This window comes from Rutidosis leptorrhynchoides, chromosome 11 (genome assembly GCF_046630445.1).
Source record: "Rutidosis leptorrhynchoides isolate AG116_Rl617_1_P2 chromosome 11, CSIRO_AGI_Rlap_v1, whole genome shotgun sequence".
NCBI lineage: Eukaryota > Viridiplantae > Streptophyta > Magnoliopsida > Asterales > Asteraceae > Rutidosis > Rutidosis leptorrhynchoides.
In genome coordinates, this window is record NC_092343.1 from 403017318 (window position 1) to 403037522 (window position 20205).

A 20205-nucleotide genomic window follows, 5' to 3' on the forward strand; every position below is an offset into this window, starting at 1 on the left:
TTTAAACCTTCGAATAAGATAGCTTTATATGTATGAATCGAATGATGTTATGAACATCATTACTACCTTAAGTTCCTTGGATAAACCTACTGGAAAAGAGAAAGATGGATCTAGCTTCAACGGATCCTTGGATGGCTCGAAGTTCTTGAAGCAGAATCATGACACGAAAACAAGTTCAATTAAGATCATCACTTGAAATAAGATTGTTATAGTTATAGAAATTGAACCAAAGTTTGAATATGATTATTACCTTGTATTAGAATGATAACCTACTGTAAGAAACAAAGATTTCTTGAGGTTGGATGATCACCTTACAAGATTGGAAGTGAGCTAGCAAACTTGAAAGTATTCTTGATTTTATGAAACTAGAACTTTTGGAATTTATGAAGAACACTTAGAACTTGAAGATAGAACTTGAGAGAGATCAATTAGATGAAGAAAATTGAATAATGAAAGTGTTTGTAGGTGTTTTTGGTCGTTGGTGTATGGATTAGATATAAAGGATATGTAATTTTGTTTTCATGTAAATAAGTCATGAATGATTACTCATATTTTTGTAATTTTATGAGATATTTCATGCTAGTTGCCAAATGATGGTTCCCACATGTGTTAGGTGACTCAAATGGGCTGCTAAGAGCTGATCATTGGAGTGTATATACCAATAGTACATACATCTAAAAGCTGTGTATTGTACGAGTACGAATACGGGTGCATACGAGTAGAATTGTTGATGAAACTGAACGAGGATGTAATTGTAAGCATTTTTGTTAAGTAGAAGTATTTTGATAAGTGTCTTGAAGTCTTTCAAAAGTGTATGAATACATATTAAAATACTACATGTATATACATTTTAACTGAGTCGTTAAGTCATCGTTAGTCGTTACATGTAAATGTTGTTTTGAAACTTTAGGTTAACGATCTTGTTAAATGTTGTTAACCCAATGTTTATAATATCAAATGAGATTTTAAATTATTATATTATCATGATATTATCATGTATGAATATCTCTTAATATGATATATATACATTAAATGTCTTTACAACGATAATCGTTACATATATGTCTCGTTTAAAAATCATTAAGTTAGTAGTCTTGTTTTTACATATGTAGTTCATTGTTAATATACTTAATGATATGTTTACTTATCATAGTATCATGTTAACTATATATATATCCATATATATGTCATCATATAGTTTTTACAAGTTTTAACGTTCGTGAATCACCGGTCAACTTGGGTGGTCAATTGTCTATATGAAACATATTTCAATTAATCAAGTCTTAACAAGTTTGATTGCTTAACATGTTGGAAACATTTAATCATGTAAATATCAATCTCAATTAATATATATAAACGTGGAAAAGTTCGGGTCACTACAGTACCTACCCGTTAAATAAATTTCGTCTCGAAATTTTAAGCTGTAGAAGGTGTTGACGAATCTTCTGGAAAGAGATGCGGGTATTTCTTCTTCATCTGATCTTCACGCTCCCAGGTGAACTCGGGTCCTCTACGAGCATTCCATCGAACCTTAACAATTGGTATCTTGTTTTACTTAAGTCTTTTAACCTCACGATCCATTATTTCGACGGGTTCTTCGATGAATTGAAGTTTTTCGTTGATTTGGATTTCATCCAACGGAATAGTGAGATCTTCTTTAGCAAAACATTTCTTCAAATTCGAGACGTGGAAAGTGTTATGTACAGCCGCGAGTTGTTGAGGTAACTCAAGTCGGTAAGCTACTGGTCCGACACGATCAATAATCTTGAATGGTCCAATATACCTTGGATTTAATTTCCCTCGTTTACCAAATCGAACAACGCCTTTCCAAGGTGCAACTTTAAGCATGACCATCTCTCCAATTTCAAATTCTATATCTTTTCTTTTAATGTCAGCGTAGCTCTTTTGTCGACTTTGGGCAGTTTTCAACCGTTGTTGAATTTGGATGATCTTCTCGGTAGTTTCTTGTATAATCTCCGGACCCGTAATCTGTCTATCCCCCACTTCACTCCAACAAATCGGAGACCTGCACTTTCTACCATAAAGTGCTTCAAACGGCGCCATCTCAATGCTTGAATGGTAGCTGTTGTTGTAGGAAAATTCTGCTAACGGTAGATGTCGATCCCAACTGTTTCCGAAATCAATAACACATGCTCGTAGCATGTCTTCATGCGTTTGTATCGTCCTTTCGCTCTGCCCATCGGTTTGTGGATGATAGGCAGTACTCATGTTTAGACGAGTTCCTAATGCTTGCTGTAATGTCTGCCAGAATCTTGAAATAAATCTGCCATCCCTATCAGAGATAATAGAGATTGGTATTCCATATCTGGAGACGACTTCCTTCAAATACAGTCGTGCTAACTTCTCCATCTTGTCATCTTCTCTTATTGGCAGGAAGTGTGCTGATTTGGTGAGACGATCAACTATTACCCAAATAGTATCAAAACCACTTGCAGTCCTTGGCAATTTAGTGATGAAATCCATGGTAATGTTTTCCCATTTCCATTCCGGGATTTCGGGTTGTTGAAGTAGACCTGATGGTTTCTGATGCTCAGCTTTGACCTTAGAACACGTCAAACATTCTCCTACGTATTTAGCAACATCGGCTTTCATACCCGGCCACCAAAAATGTTTCTTGAGATCCTTGTACATCTTCCCCGTTCCAGGATGTATTGAGTATCTGGTTTTATGAGCTTCTCTAAGTACCATTTCTCTCATATCTCCAAATTTTGGTACCCAAATCCTTTCAGCCCTATACCGGGTTCCGTCTTCCCAAATATTAAGATGCTTCTCCGATCCTTTGGGTATTTCATCCTTTAAATTTCCCTCTTTTAAAACTCCTTGTTGTGCCTCCTTTATTTGAGTAGTAAGGTTATTATGAATCATTATATTCATAGATTTTACTCGAATGGGTTCTCTGTCCTTCCTGCTCAAGGCATCGGCTACCATATTTGCCTTCCCCGGGTGGTAACGAATCTCAAAGTCGTAATCATTCAACAATTCAATCCACCTACGCTGCCTCATATTCAGTTGTTTCTGATTAAATATATGCTGAAGACTTTTGTGGTCGGTATATATAATACTTTTGACCCCATATAAGTAGTGCCTCCAAGTCTTTAATGCAAAAACAACCGCACCTAATTCCAAATCATGCGTCGTATAATTTTGTTCGTGAATCTTCAATTGTCTAGACGCATAAGCAATCACCTTCGTTCGTTTCATTAATACACAACCGAGACCTTGCTTTAATGCATCCCAATAAATCACAAAATCATCATTCCCTTCAGGCAATGACAATATAGGTGCCGTAGTTAGCTTTTTCTTTAATAACTGAAACGCTTTCTATTGTTCATCATTCCATTCAAATTTCTCCCCTTTATGCGTTAATACAGTCAAGGGTTTTGCTATTCTGGAAAAGTCTTGGATGAACCTTCTGTAGTAACCAGCTAGTCCTAAAAACTGGCGTATGTGTTTCGGAGTTTTCGGGGTTTCCCACTTTTCAACAGTTTCTATCTTTGCCGGATCCACCTTAATACCTTCTTTGTTCACTATGTGACCGAGGAATTGAACTTCTTCCAACCAAAATGCACACTTTGAAAACTTAGCGTACAATTCTTCCTTCCTCAATACTTCTAACACCTTTCTCAAATGTTCACCGTGTTCTTGGTCATTCTTTGAGTAAATAAGTATGTCATCAATGAAAACAATGACAAACTTGTCAAGGTATGGTCCACACACTCGGTTCATAAGGTCCATGAACACAGCTGGTGTATTAGTTAAACCAAATGGCATGACCATAAACTCGTAATGACCGTAACGTGTTCTGAAAGCAGTCTTTGGAATATCATCTTCTTTCACCCGCATTTGATGATACCCAGAACGTAAGTCAATCTTTGAATAAACAGACGAGCCTTGTAGTTAATCAAATAAGTCATCGATTCTCGGTAGTGGGTAGCGGTTCTTGATGGTAAGTTTGTTCAACTCTCGGTAGTCGATACACAACCTGAATGTACCATCTTTCTTCTTGACAAACAAAACAGGAGCTCCCCACGGTGATGTGCTTGGTCGAATGAAACCACGCTCTAAAAGTTCTTGTAATTGGCTTTGCAGTTCTTTCATCTCGCCGGGTGCGAGTCTGTAAGGAGCACGAGCTATTGGTGCAGCTCCTGGTACAAGATCTATTTGAAATTCAACGGATCGATGTGGGGGTAATCCCGGTAATTCTTTCGGAAATACATCGGGAAATTCTTTTGCAATGGGAACATCATTGATGCTCTTTTCTTCAGTTTGTACTTTCTCGACGTGTGCTAGAACAGCATAGCAACCTTTTCTTATTAGTTTTTGTGCCTTCAAATTACTAATAAGATGTAGCTTCGTGTTGCCCTTTTCTCCGTACACCATTAAGGGTTTTCCTTTTTCTCGTATAATGCGAATTGCATTTTTGTAACAAACGATCTCTGCTTTCACTTCTTTCAACCAGTCCATACCGATTATCACATCAAAACTCCCTAACTACTGGTATCAAATCAATCTTAAATGTTTCGCTAACCAGTTTAATTTCTCGATTCCGACATATATTATCTGCTGAAATTAATTTACCATTTGCTAATTCGAGTAAAAATTTACTATCCAAAGGCATCAATGGACAACTTAATTTAGCACAAAAATCTCTACTCATATAGCTTCTATCCGCACCCGAATCAAATAAAACGTAAGCAGGTTTATTGTCAATAAGAAACGTACCCGTAACAAGCTCCGGGTCTTCCTGTGCCTCTGCCGCATTAATATTGAAAACTCTTCCGCGGCCTTGTCCATTCGTGTTCTCCTGGTTCGGGCAATTTCTAATAATGTGGCCCGGTTTTCCACATTTATAACAAACTACATTGGCATAACTTGCTCCGACACTACTTGCTCCGCCATTACTCGTTCCGACACCATTTGTTCCTTTCGTTCTATTAACCCCTGGTCCGTAGACCTCACACTTCGCCGCGCTATGACCATTTCTTTTACACTTGTTGCAAAATTTGGTGCAGAACCCCGAGTGATACTTTTCACACCTTTGGCATAGCTGCTTCTGATTGTTGTTGTTGTTGTTGCGGTTATTATTGTTGTTGGGATGATTGTTGTAGTTGCTGTTGTTGTTGTTGTTGTTGTTGTTGGGCCGTTTGTTGTAGTTGCGATTGATGTTGCGATTGTTGGGATAATTGTTGCGATTATTGTTGTAATTGCTGTTGTTGTTGTATTGGTGATTCTTATCACCGTTTTCCTCCCACTTTTTTTGACTTGCTTCACATTGGCCTCTTCAGCAGTCTGTTCTTTAATTCTTTCTTCAATCTGGTTCACTAGTTTGTGAGCCATTCTACATGCCTGTTGTATAGAGGCGGGCTCGTGTGAACTTATATCTTCTTGGATTCTTTCCGGTAATCCTTTCACAAACGCGTCGATCTTCTCTTCCTCATCTTCGAATGCTCCCGGACACAATAGGCACAATTCTGTGAATAGTCTTTCGTACGTGGTAATATCAAATCCTTGGGTTCGTAACCCTCTAAGTTCTGTGTTGAGCTTATTGACCTCGGTTCTGGGACGGTACTTCTCGTTCATCAAGTGCTTGAATGCTGACCACGATAGTGCGTACGCATCGTCTTGTCCCACTTGCTCTAGATAGGTATTCCACCATGTTAACGCAGAACCTGTGAAGGTATGCGTAGCGTACTTCACTTTGTCCTCTTCAGTACACTTACTTATGGCAAACACCGATTCGACCTTCTCGGTCCACCGTTTCAATCCGATCGGTCCTTCGGTTCCATCAAATTCCAAAGGTTTACAGGCAGTGAATTCTTTGTAGGTGCATCCTACACGATTTCCTGTACTGCTAGATCCAAGGTTATTGTTGGTATGTAGCGCAGCCTGTACTGCGGCTATGTTTGAAGCTAGAAAAGTACGGAATTCCTCTTCATTCATATTCACGGTGTGTCTAGTAGTCGGTGCCATTTCCTTCAAAATAGTCAAATGGAACAAGTTAATCATACAGAATATTAAGAGTAGTTAATAGTATTTCGTAGCATAATATGAACTCATTTATAAAAGCTTTTTCTTCATATTAGCGTTTTATAAGTTTAAATTCGGGTAGTACCTACCCGTTAAGTTCATACTTAGTAGCTAATATACAATTCAACTACTACAATTCTATATGAAAAACTGATTATAATAATATTTCGCGTTCAAACTTTTATACAATATTTTACAAACTTACAATACCGCTTATTTTACATAAAGCATGAAATATAGCACACAATAACTTTGATACAAGATAGTTGTCAAGATAATTCTAGCTAGTACACAAGTCGTTCAGCAAAGACAATAAAGACACGTAATTCATACGTCCAGAAACAAGTCATGCATTATGGTTTTACTAGGATTACTTCCCATCCTTGGTCTTGTGGAACATAACCGTTATGGCCGTTGATAAGACAGCGTGTTGTAACATCGTCAAAAGGACGAGGGTTACGTAATGTCCAACAGTCCCGTAACAATCTAAAAACCTCATTTCTTACCCCAATTACCGACTCCGTCACTTGTGGAAACGTTTTGTTTAATAGTTGTAGCCCGATGTTCTTGTTCTCACTTTGGTGAGAAGCGAACATTACTAATCCGTAAGCATAACATGCTTCTTTATGTTGCATGTTAGTCGCTTTTTCTAAATCACGAAGTCCAATATTCGGATATATTGAGTCAAAATAATTTCTTAACCCATTGCGTAAAATATCATTTGGGTTCCCCGCAATATATGCGTCAAAGTAAACACAACGTAACTTATGGATTTCCCAATGTGATATCCCCCATCTTTCGAACGAAATCCTTTTATAAACCAAGGCATTCTTGGAATGTTCTTCGAATGTCTTACAAACTGATCTCGCCTTAAATAGTTGTGCCGAGGAATTCTGGCCGACTCTAGACAAGATTTCATCAATCATGTCTCCGGGTAGGTCTCTTAAAATATTAGGTTGTCTATCCATTTTGTGTTTTTATACTGTAAAATAGACAAGAGTTAGATTCATAAAAAAAAAATACTTATTAATACAAGCAATTTTTACATATATCATAAAGCATAAGCACACTATATTACATATATTACACCACACGAATACAACTATCTTATTCCGACTCGCTTGCTTCTTCTTCTTCGGTTTTGGTTCGTTTTGCCAAGTTTCTAGGGATATATGATGTTCCCCTAATACGAGCCATCGTTTTCCACATTGGTTTAGAAAAACCTGGTGGTTTAGAGGTTCCCGGGTCATTGTTACAACTTAAGGACTTCGGGGGTTGACGATACATATAAAGTTCATCGGGGTTGGAATTAGATTTCTCTATTTTTATGCCCTTTCCCTTATTATTTTCTTTTGCCTTTTTAAATTCAGTTGGGGTAATTTCTATAACATCATCGGAATTCTCGTCAGAATCCGATTCATCGGAGAATTGGTAATCCTCCCAATATTTTGCTTCCTTGGCGGAAACACCATTGACCATAATTAACCTTGGTCGGTTGGTTGAGGATTTTCTTTTACTTAACCGTTTTATTATTTCCCCCACCGGTTCTATTTCTTCATCCGGTTCCGATTCTTCTTCCGGTTCCGATTCTTCTTCCGGTTCCGATTCTTCTTCCGGTTCCGACTCTTCTTCCGGTTCCTCTTCGGGAACTTGTGAATCAGTCCATGAATCATTCTAATTTACATTTGACTCTTCATTATTATTAGGTGAGTCAGTGGGACTTGTTCTATAGGTAGACATCTATCACATAATATCAAACGCGTTAAGAGATTAATATATCACATAATATTCACATGTTAAAAATATATAGTTTCCAACAAAATTTGTTAAGCAATCATTTTTCAAGTAAACACGGTCGAAGTCCAGACTCACTAATGCATCCTAACAAACTCGATAAGATACACTAATGCAAAATTCTGGTTCTCTAAGACCAACGCTCGGATACCAACTGAAATGTCCCGTTCTTATTGATTAAAAATGTTCCATATTAATTGATTTCGTTGCGAGGTTTTGACCTCTATATGAGACGTTTTTCAAAGACTGCATTCATTTTAAAACAAACCATAACCTTTATTTCATCAATAAAGGTTTAAAAAGCTTTACGTAGATTATCAAATAATGATAATCTAAAATATTCTGTTTACACACGACCATTACATAATGGTTTACAATACAAATATGTTACAACAAAATAAGTTTCTTGAATGCAGTTTTTACACAATATCATACAAGCATGGACTCCAAATCTCGTCCTTATTTAAGTATGCGACAGCGGAAGCTCTTAATAATCACCTGAGAATAAACATGCTTAAAACGTCAACAAAAATGTTGGTGAGTTATAGGTTTAACCTATATATCAAATCATAATAATAGACCACAAGATTTCATATTTCAATACACATCCCATACATAGAGATAAAAGTCATTCATATGGTGAACACCTGGTAACCGACATTAACAAGATGCATATATAAGAATATCCCCATCATTCCGGGACACCCTTCGGATATGATATAAATTTCGAAGTACTAAAGCATCCGGTACTTTGGATGGGGTTTGTTAGGCCCAATAGATCTATCTTTAGGATTCGCGTCAATTAGGGTGTCTGTTCCCTAATTCTTAGATTACCAGACTTAATAAAAAGGGGCATATTCGATTTCGATAATTCAACCATAGAATGTAGTTTCACGTACTTGTGTCTATTTTGTAAATCATTTATAAAACCTGCATGTATTCTCATCCCAAAAATATTAGATTTTAAAAGTGGGACTATAACTCACTTTCACAGATTTTTACTTCGTCGGGAAGTAAGACTTGGCTACTGGTTGATTCACGAACCTATAACAATATATACATATATATCAAAGTATGTTCAAAATATATTTACAACACTTTTAATATATTTTGATGTTTTAAGTTTATTAAGTCAGCTGTCCTCGTTAGTAACCTACAACTAGTTGTCCACAGTTAGATGTACAGAAATAAATCGATAAATATTATCTTGAATCAATCCACGACCCAGTGTATACGTATCTCAGTATTGATCATAACTCAAACTATATATATTTTGGAATCAACCTCAACCCTGTATAGCTAACTCCAACATTCACATATAGAGTGTCTATGGTTGTTCCGAAATATATATAGATGTGTCGACATGATAGGTCGAAACATTGTATACGTGTCTATGGTATCTCAAGATTACATAATATACAATACAAGTTGATTAAGTTATGGTTGGAATAGATTTGTTACCAATTTTCACGTAGCTAAAATGAGAAAAATTATCCAATCTTGTTTTACCCATAACTTCTTCATTTTAAATCCGTTTTGAGTGAATCAAATTGCTATGGTTTCATATTGAACTATATTTTATGAATCTAAACAGAAAAGTATAGGTTTATAGTCGGAGAAATAAGTTACAAGTCATTTTTGTAAAGGTAGTCATTTCAGTCGAAAGAACGACGTCTAGATGACCATTTTAGAAAACATACTTCCACCTTGAGTTTAACCATAATTTTGGATATAGTTTCATGTTCATAATAAAAATCATTTTCTCAGAATAACAACTTTTAAATCAAAGTTTATCATAGTTTTTAATTAACTAACCCAAAACAGCCCGCGGTGTTACTACGACGGCGTAAATCCGGTTTTACGGTGTTTTTCGTGTTTTCAGGTTTTAAATCATTAAGTTAGCATATCATATAGATATAGAACATGTGTTTAGTTGATTTTAAAAGTCAAGTTAGAAGGATTAACTTTTGTTTGCGAACAAGTTTAGAATTAACTAAACTATGTTCTAGTGATTACAAGTTTAAACCTTCGAATAAGATAGCTTTATATGTATGAATCGAATGATGTTATGAACATCATTACTACCTTAAGTTCCTTGGATAAACCTACTGGAAAAGAGAAAAATGGATCTAGCTTCAACGGATCCTTGGATGGCTCGAAGTTCTTGAAGCAGAATCATGACACGAAAACAAGTTCAAGTAAGATCATCACTTGAAATAAGATTGTTATAGTTATAGAAATTGAACCAAAGTTTGAATATGATTATTACCTTGTATTAGAATGATAACCTACTGTAAGAAACAAAGATTTCTTGAGGTTGGATGATCACCTTACAAGATTGGAAGTGAGCTAGCAAACTTGAAAGTATTCTTGATTTTATGAAACTAGAACTTTTGGAATTTATGAAGAACACTTAGAACTTGAAGATAGAACTTGAGAGAGATCAATTAGATGAAGAAAATTGAAGAATGAAAGTATTTGTAGGTGTTTTTGGTCGTTGGTGTATGGATTAGATATAAAGGATATGTAATTTTGTTTTCATGTAAATAAGTCATGAATGATTACTCATATTTTTGTAATTTTATGAGATATTTCATGCTAGTTGCCAAATGATGGTTCTCACATGTGTTAGGTGACTCACATGGGCTGCTAAGAGCTGATCATTGGAGTGTATATACCAATAGTACATACATCTAAAAGCTGTGTATTGTACGAGTACGAATACGGGTGCATACGAGTAGAATTGTTGATGAAACTGAACGAGGATGTAATTGTAAGCATTTTTGTTAAGTAGAAGTATTTTGATAAGTGTCTTGAAGTCTTTCAAAATTGTATGAATACATATTAAAATACTACATGTATATACATTTTAACTGAGTCGTTAAGTCATCGTTAGTCGTTACATGTAAATGTTGTTTTGAAACTTTAGGTTAACGATCTTGTTAAATGTTGTTAACCCAATGTTTATAATATCAAATGAGATTTTAAATTATTATATTATCATGATATTATCATGTATGAATATCTCTTAATTTGATATATATACATTAAATGTCTTTACAACGATAATCGTTACATATATGTCTCGTTTAAAAATCATTAAGTTAGTAGTCTTGTTTTTACATATGTAGTTCATTGTTAATATACTTAATGATATGTTTACTTATCATAGTATCATGTTAACTATATATATATATCCATATATATGTCATCATATAGTTTTTACAAGTTTTAACGTTCGTGAATCACCGGTCAACTTGGGTGGTCAATTGTCTATATGAAACATATTTCAATTAATCAAGTCTTAACAAGTTTGATTGCTTAACATGTTGGAAACATTTAATCATGTAAATATCAATCTCAATTAATATATATAAACGTGGAAAAGTTCGGGTCACTACAGAAGTAGTTCAAACTCATTAATATAATTATGGCATTAATTTATCTTGAGTTATGTTCCTATTTTGCATATTTTATCCATGAATAAGTCATTATTCTAAATTTCGTAGTCGATCACATTTGTGGGAACAAGTGTGAGGTTTAGACTATTATGAACTTGGATTGGTATACATTCACGGACTGAATATGGGGCAAGGTTGCTACCAAGGTTCATAGATATTTGTGGGATGCAAATATTGGAAGACCCGCCATCAAGATTTACTAAATGGAGCCTTTGTGGTTGATCATATGTAATCTTGAGTAAAGGCGAATATCATTGTATCCTCTGACCTGAGGTACATATTGGGTTCGGATATTTACCAAGTGTTGTGCCTTGATTCTTTCTTTCGCTATTCTGAAATATGGTAGTTCATAAGGAAGAGCTCAGGTATAATGCAATGTATATATTTAGGACGTATGTAGTCAAGATGGAATTTGTCCCTCTTATTCGTTGAGAGTCAGATGTCTAAGGCCTGATAAAGTTAAATCTAGAAGAGAGTGATCACTCTGTGTCTCTTGGATTTAACATGACATCTAGGACGAAAGGATATAATGAAAAGATTCACCTATTTATATTCGAGATGGGAACTCGAAAGGGATGATGTTATTGAATGGCACAAAGTCATAACATATTGGGGGTGATGGACGGTCGTTAGGTGGTATCCATCACTTGCATTAATTTCTTATGTTTCTCGTGCAAGTGGGAGATTGAAGGTATTTCGTATGCCCGAGAGACATATTAAATTAACGTGGCCACTATGTTATGATCCAAGTCGGGTCATACCCAATAACAAGCTTACCAACACTTTATATGTATTTATTTTAACGGTTGGATTGTTAAATGAATACGCGACGCTTGAACATTAGAAAATCGGTTTTCTAAATTATGATCACTTGAGATAAATTATTTGGATAATTTATATATGATGTTGATTTAATTATTTATAGGTTTAAATAATTATGTTGTGTTATATTTTATAAAATGGTTTATAAAATAATTACAAGTAACAAATACATGTTTATTTTATACAAGTTTTATAAAATAAATACAAGTTTTATAAAATAAATCTTGTTATAAAATATATATATATGGTGTGCAGAATTTTGGTCTCCAAGATGCCACTCCCATGCTTGTATTTGTTTATTTTAAGACCACACAAGTGCCAAGGTACATGCCTATTAGTTTACCAAGGCCTTGACTCAACACATACATGCAATACACATCAAATAAAAAAAACTACATAAAAAACCCTCTCCTGCAGCTGTTCCAGCCGTGGGCTGTTTGCATCACAAAGGGGTTCTAATTTTGCATTTACAAGCTCACTTCAAATGTAAAACAAATCCTAACAAAAGTACTAGGTGTTGGTATAAAGCTTGGGGTATTATCTCTTGAGGTTTCATGGTTTTGAAGCTTGCATTCTCATCATCATTCTAGCTACTGCTGTCCAGTTTTTCAAGTGCAATCAAAGGGGTTTTGAGCTTGGTTAATTAGTTAGTTAAGTGTCTAAATCTTAACTAATTTAACGGGTGGTGTTGGTGCTTCAAAGGTTTAGGATTTTACACTCTTGTTCATCATCTTCATCATCATTTTAACCTCCTAACTTGGAGAAGGTATATCCTCTTTACTAGCTCTTTTACTTTGTAAGCATATTTTCTAGACTTGATATGGTTTTGGAATTCATGTTTAAAAGGTTAAACTTCATATTAATTTGTTTATAAATATGCTTCCGCTTAATGTCAAATCGGGTTTTGACACATATATGTTCATGTAACTTGTCAATATAATGAATTCCAACAATAAGAAACAAACAGTAAGTATATAAATGTTACACAAAATGTTTATTACACACAAATAGATAAAACTGAAACATTTGACATACATAGAATTGAAACATCAAACATAGAACTGGAACATTTGATAAAACATATAGAACTGAAACATTTGAGAAAACATGATGACAAAGGTTAAATCGTTTTATTTATAAAAGAAACATATTAATTTAATTCAAGAAATCTTCATATAAATCAGATGGTTGTTCAGTGACTGTTGGATCAATATTATCCACAAAATTTACTTCCTTTTCTTTACCTTTCAGCGAATCCTGATACATCTTAACAAGATGTTTAGATGTTCGGCAAGTATTAGCCCAGTGGCCCATTCTACCACATCTGTAACAAGATTCTTCAGAATTTTTAGAAGAATTTTCTTCAACATCTTGTTTAGTGGGCTTGTTTTGTGGTTGATACTTATATTTTCATGGATTATTATTCCTTTGACCACCACAGCCACGACCACGGCCACGTCCACGCCCATTCCCATTACCATAAGGATGGTTTCTACCATAGTTATGGCTTTTGGCATGATGATGGCGATGATTATTATAACCACGACCTTGCCCGCGTCCTTGTCCCTGTTTATAATTATTGATTGCAAGTGTACCAGTAGGACGGGATTGCTGATTTTTCATTAATAGCTCATCATTTTGCTCTGCAACCAAGAGATATGAATTAAGTTCAGGATATGTGTTGAACTTTAGCATTCTCAAATTTCTTTGCACTGTAATGTTGGCAGCATTCATTGTGGAGAAAGTTTTCTCCAACATGTCTGCATCACTTATTTCATGTCCACAGAATTTAAGTTGTGAGACTGTATTATACAGAGCTGAGCTGTATTCATTTACTTTCTTAAAGTCTTGGAACCTTAATGTTCTCTATTGATCCATAGCAGCTGGAAGTAAAATTTCTCTTTGATTATTGAATCTGCTTTTGAGACCTTCCCATAAAACATGGGGATCTTCTACAGTCACATAATTATTTTGTAAGCATTCATCAATATGTTGATGAATAAAGCAACATGCCGTTGCTTGTTCTTTTTCAGAACAAGTGTTGTTTTCATTTATGGTTTCAAGAATGCCCATTGATTTAAGATGCATTTTTACTTTTATAACCCATGGCATGTAGTTGTTTCCCGTTGATTCTAAAGGAGTAAATTTAAGCTTTTCCAGATTCGACATTTTCTATTATCAAAAATTAAAACAAACAACATGATAAATTAGAGTCAATTTATATTCATAAGTATATAAACATTAAACATAAATTTAATATAACATAAATGATAAGTAGGCGACAGTGTCGACCATATGTAAGCAATCATAAATAAATGTTATATAACGTAAATGATAATTAGGTGACAGTGTCGACCATATAAATGTTAGATAATAGAAATATAAATGTTAGTAACATAAATGATAATTAGGTGACAATGTCGACCATATATTATTCAGGTGGTATAACCGACCATATATCATTTAGGTGGCAGAGCCAACCATAATTAGTATTAAGATTATCGTGCTGATAACGTGTTATAATTCAGTAGGCTTATAACTACCTTTAGTGGTTTGATTCTTGATGTTATAATTCAGTAGGCTTATAACTACCTTTAGTGGTTTGATTCTTGATTAAGAATGCTAATAATGAAGTGTAAGAACAAAGATGATAATGGAGAGAAAGAAAGAAACACTTTGTAAGTGTGAGAAAATGGTGCAAGTTTAATGCTTGCATTCATGGCTATTTATAGCAAAAATATCACAAGTTTAGGTAATACAATAATATTACTTTTGTGTATCAATAATTGACTATCCATTTATATATATATTTATATATTATAACAAGTAACTAGTTTAAAACCTGATTAAAAATCCGCCCAAACTTGGTTTTATACCGACGGAACTCAAATTTCCTTCCCAACTATCAGCTATAAGTAATCTCATCTCCATTTTTTTTCTTCGAAAAGCAACTTTTTATTAAGAGACCACAAAATATACAAGGCTTATAACCTATACAACTTAAATACTATACATCTCAAATTCTATATAAATATATACATCGCAACACCTATATTGTAATACAAGGGATTCTTAACCCGAAACACGATTGTTGAGAAGTGGAAAGTTTAGATTACTCGGATGTAAAAGCCATTGATGCCAATCGATTTGAACCATATTCGAACGGTTGTTAATCCACTCGAAGGACTTTGTTTAAATTTCGTTGATGATCTTCGGTGTAGCCCAATTGTCATTTGTGAAAACTTTAGTATTCCTATTCTTCCAAATATAGTAGCCCGTCACCCATTCAATTGCTTGCCATATTTTCGTTGAGTGATTAGGTGACCCCATTAAACTTGTAAGATCCTGTTTTCTCATAAGGCTGGGACGCCGTCCAAATGTTGGGACGCCGTCCAAATTTGAAGGGCAGGACGTCGTCCAGATAACTGGACGTCGTCCAGATGAATTGGCGAGCCAGCTGTTTTGTTTTTAGATATTACAAAGGGGTATTTTGGTATTTTCACTTTGTGGACGAATTTAAGGCACTAGATCAGTTGGGGGAGCCTCATTTACACCACTTTCACCAACCTTATCCCTTTCCACTTGAATTCTAGAGAGAGAGAAAGATCTAGAGTGAGAGAGCTCAAATCAAGGAAGAAGAAGGTCGAATCGGGGCTTAGTGTGAGTTCTAAAGTTGTTCATCTATTCCCTAGCTACATTTTAATTGTAGTGGTAAGTCTTAACCTTGATTTCCTTGTTTTAAATTGTTTAAGGGTTAGGTTTTAGGTTAGTAATGAACATAAAACTCAATTGTTAGTGTTTTGGGGGTTTTTGGGTAAGTTTGGGTCATGAGGACTCAAAGATGACTAACCTAGGGTTTTGAAATGTTAAATTGTGTATATGGGTCTTAAATGTTAGTAAATCTCTATCACACTTAGTGGTTAAAATGAATGGGTGTATATGGGTATGATAGTGACCCAAATGAGTGTGTTAACCTTGAAATGGGTCAAATGAGTCTTTGATGACCTAAGTGGGTTAATGGGTGCGAAAATGAGATAACTTTGTGTTAAAAGGTGTATTAAGACCATAATCGAATTTTTGGTAAGGGTGTGACATAATTCCGACCTAGTGTTAGAATGAATGGTGCAAATAGGTCACGTTTGCACTATGGGCCAAATTACACTTGTATGGCGAATAAGTTGGTTGACCAACTTGAATGAATAATTGATATATGTACTTAATGTATTAGGTACTTTGCTTTGAAGTGTACGAAAGTGTTTAATCATCACCGACGTGTAAGGTGAGTGGAATAGTTATGCGTGTACGTATATAATGTATTTATTTGTGTAGTGTGGAATGTGGAATTGTCGCAGTGTCCAAGACACCACATTCTACGTAACGAGTGGAATTGTCGCTGTGTTTAAGACACCACTCATTGGCTTGATTGACATGTGGAATAGTCGTGGTGTTTAAGACAACACATTGTCATGGGAGTGCAATTATCGCGGTGTTCAAGACACCACTCATTGGTTTGATTGACATGTGAAATTGTCGCGGTGTTCAAGGCACCACATTGTCATGGGGGTGAAATTGTCGCGGTGTTCAAGACATCACCCGAGGGATTAGTAGTTACGCGTCGTATGTACACTAATGGATGTTATGAACTCCGATGGTCTCTAGCGAGTACCGTTCCCTTGTACGATTGGTTAACCATGGTTGTGTGAATTTTGTATTAGCATATTTAATTGTGAACTATATGCTTTTGGTGTCGCTAGCTTATTATGAATTGCGGATATTGGTTTATGCACAATGTTTGCATAGTTGTCGAATTGCTAGCTTGTATGCGGTATTGTGTAAGTGATTGCAAGTAAGTAGATTATATATGTATGTGTATAATTATTGCATTCACTAAGCGTTTTGCTTACCCTCTCGTTGTTTACTCTTTTTAGCCTCCGGCGTGGACAAAGGTAAGGGTGTTCGATTGGATTAGAGGCCTCCCGCTCATTTTGGATAAGGGGACGCTTTTGGAAAGTTTAGTTTTTGAAGTTTGGCCAAGATGTGGGTAGTTTAACCCCAAACACCATGCTCTAGGTGTCGTTTGGAATTTAAACTCTTATGGTCGAAACTCGTAATTTTGAACGAAATTCGTAAAACGGCCGATGTGGGCCCGATGTTGTAAAACTTGGTTTTATTGTGGAAATCTTTTAATTTTACTTATATTGACATGTTGTAAAAAGGGTTTCGTTTGAAAGTGTCGGGAAGCGAGTTTTCCGCTTACGAAAGTTGAGCACGGGGAGCAGAAATTGGCAGTTCATTGGGACGACATCCCAAATGTTTGGACGCCATCCTGGCCTTCAGAGCTGGACGCCGTCCAGATGTACTGATCCAAAATTTTTTTTGGGACGTGTTTTTGGTATAACGAGGTTTGGGTCGTTACAAGTGGTATCAGAGCATGGTCTAAGGGATTTAGGCGACTTGAGATAGGTGCCTAGACTTAGACTTGTATTGTGTATGCGCTTTATGCGGGACTTGTAGGAGACGGGTCGGACCGGGAATTCGTTAGTGTCTAAGTTTAGGTGAACTAACTATGCGTTAATTGTTTTGGGTTGTGTTTTGTGATCATCAAGCGAGATAGACGTCGTACTAGCAAGTTAATACGACGTGCTCGCGTAACAATGATTAACTACCATTGTTATGGGTTTAAATCGTGTCAAACAAGCGATGTACGACGATTGTTGAGCAAGATGGGGCGGTGAGGTGTATATGTATATATTTGTGTCTTGTCCTCTCGTTTCATTGTTTAATCTAATTCCATTTTATAGTATGAAGACGAGAAACGGACTCGAGAACAATGATGGAGGTACGAGTGAGGATGTTGAGTTCACGGCCAAAGTTGAGGCCATCTTCAAACTTCAAAAAATGGAGTTTCTCGAAGACATTAGGTAAATGTTTCTAGATTCAATTGACGAGCAAGTAGTCAATATGGTTAAGGAACAAGTTAAGCTTGTTCTACAAGAAGACAATGTGGGAAGGCGGGACTTCTTTTATAAGAATTTCAAGGATTCTCAACCTCCCACTTTCGATGGCGAAAGGGATCCGCTAAAAATCAATCATTGGATCTCCGATATGGAGGGGGCTTTTCGAACTTGTGAATGCCCTCTCGAAAAGAAGACGAGGTATGGTTGTAGCATGTTACGGGGTGATGCCAAGTTGTGGTGGGACGCGAAAATTCAACTTTACGGTGAAGAACAATGTATGGATTTCACTTAGGACGAGTTCAAGGCAGAGTTTTTCAACGAGTACCGAACTTCGGCCGATCTTACTAGACTTAAGGACGAGTTGCGTGCCTTGAGGCAAGGGTCAATGAATTTGAACACTCTCAAATTCGTTTTCTTGTCAAAGATCCAATTTTGCCCGGAGTATGTCGGGAACGATAAAATGTTGAAGGAAGACTTTTATCGAATCTTGAACGACAACTATCAAGATAAGATTAGTGTACACGTGGTGAAAAGTTTTGATGAGTTATTTGATATGGCCAAAGGTTTTGAGTCGCTCGCTTTGAGAAATAGTGGCTTTACTTTTGGCAAGAGGAAGTTCGAAGCTACTAGTCATTAGAGCAAGAAGAGTAAAGGTGCAACCGAGAGTGTCGGTAGTGTGAAGAAAGGTGCTTCCGGAGCTTTTCCTTATTCTTGTCACAATTGTAGGCGAAGGGGACATATGGCCCGTGATTGTACCAAACCATCTACTACAACCAAACTCACTTGTTATAATTGTGGTAAAGAAGGACACTGAAGGCCGGAGTGCCCCGATTTGAACACCGATCATGTTAAATGGTTGGAGAAAGCGGCGGGCATGGCTAGGGGTCGTAACTACTTGATGATGAATGATGAAGCTAAGCAATCCAATGAAGTTGTCTCAGGTACTTTCATGGTTAACTCTAATCCTGCAAGGATCCTATTTGATAGCGGTGCTAATTTGTCGTTTGTGTAGTGACCCGAACTCTTCCATGTTTATATATATTAAATGAAATTGATATTTACATGATTAAGTGTTTCCAACATGTTAAGCAATCAAACTTGTTAAGACTTGATTAATTGAAATAGGTTTCATATAGACAATTGACCACCCAAGTTGACCGGTGATTCACGAACGTTAAAACTTGTAAAAACTATATGATGACATATATATGATTATATATATAATTAACATGATATTATGATAAGTATCTCATTAGGTATTTTAACAATGAGTTATATACATAAAATTGTGTTTATTGAATTAAGAAACTCGAAACGATATATATAATGATTATCGTTATAACAACGTCTTACTAAGTACATATGAATCATATTAAGATATTGATACACTTGGTTAATTATGTTAAATGAGAAGTAAATATATCATTAAGTGTATTAACAATAAATTACATATGTAAAAATAAGACTACTAACTTAATGATTTCGAAACGAAACATATATGTAACGATTATCGTTGTAACGACATTTAACTGTATATATATCATACTAAGATATATTATATATCATAATATTATGATAATGTAACAATTTAACATCTCTTTAGATATAATAAACAATGGGTTAATAACATTTAACAAGACCGTTAACCTAAAGGTTTCAAAACAACATATACATGTAACGACTAACGATGACTTAACAACTCAGTTAAAATGTATTTACATGTAGTGTTTTAATAGGTATTCATACACTTTTGAAAGACTTAAAGACACTTATCAAAATACTTCTACTTAACAAAAATGCTTACAATTACATCCTCGTTCAGTTTCATCAACAATTCTACTCGTATGCACCCGTATTCGTACTCGTACAATACACAGCTTTTAGATGTATGTACTATTGGTATATACACTCCAATGATCAGATCTTAGCAGCCCATGTGAGTTACCTAACACATGTGGGAACCATCATTTGGCAACTAGCATGAAATATCTCATAAAATTACAAAAATATGAGTAATCATTCATGACTTATTTACATATAAACAAAATTACACATCCTTTATATCTAATCCATATACCAACGACCAAAAACACCTACAAACACTTTCATTCTTCATTTTTCTT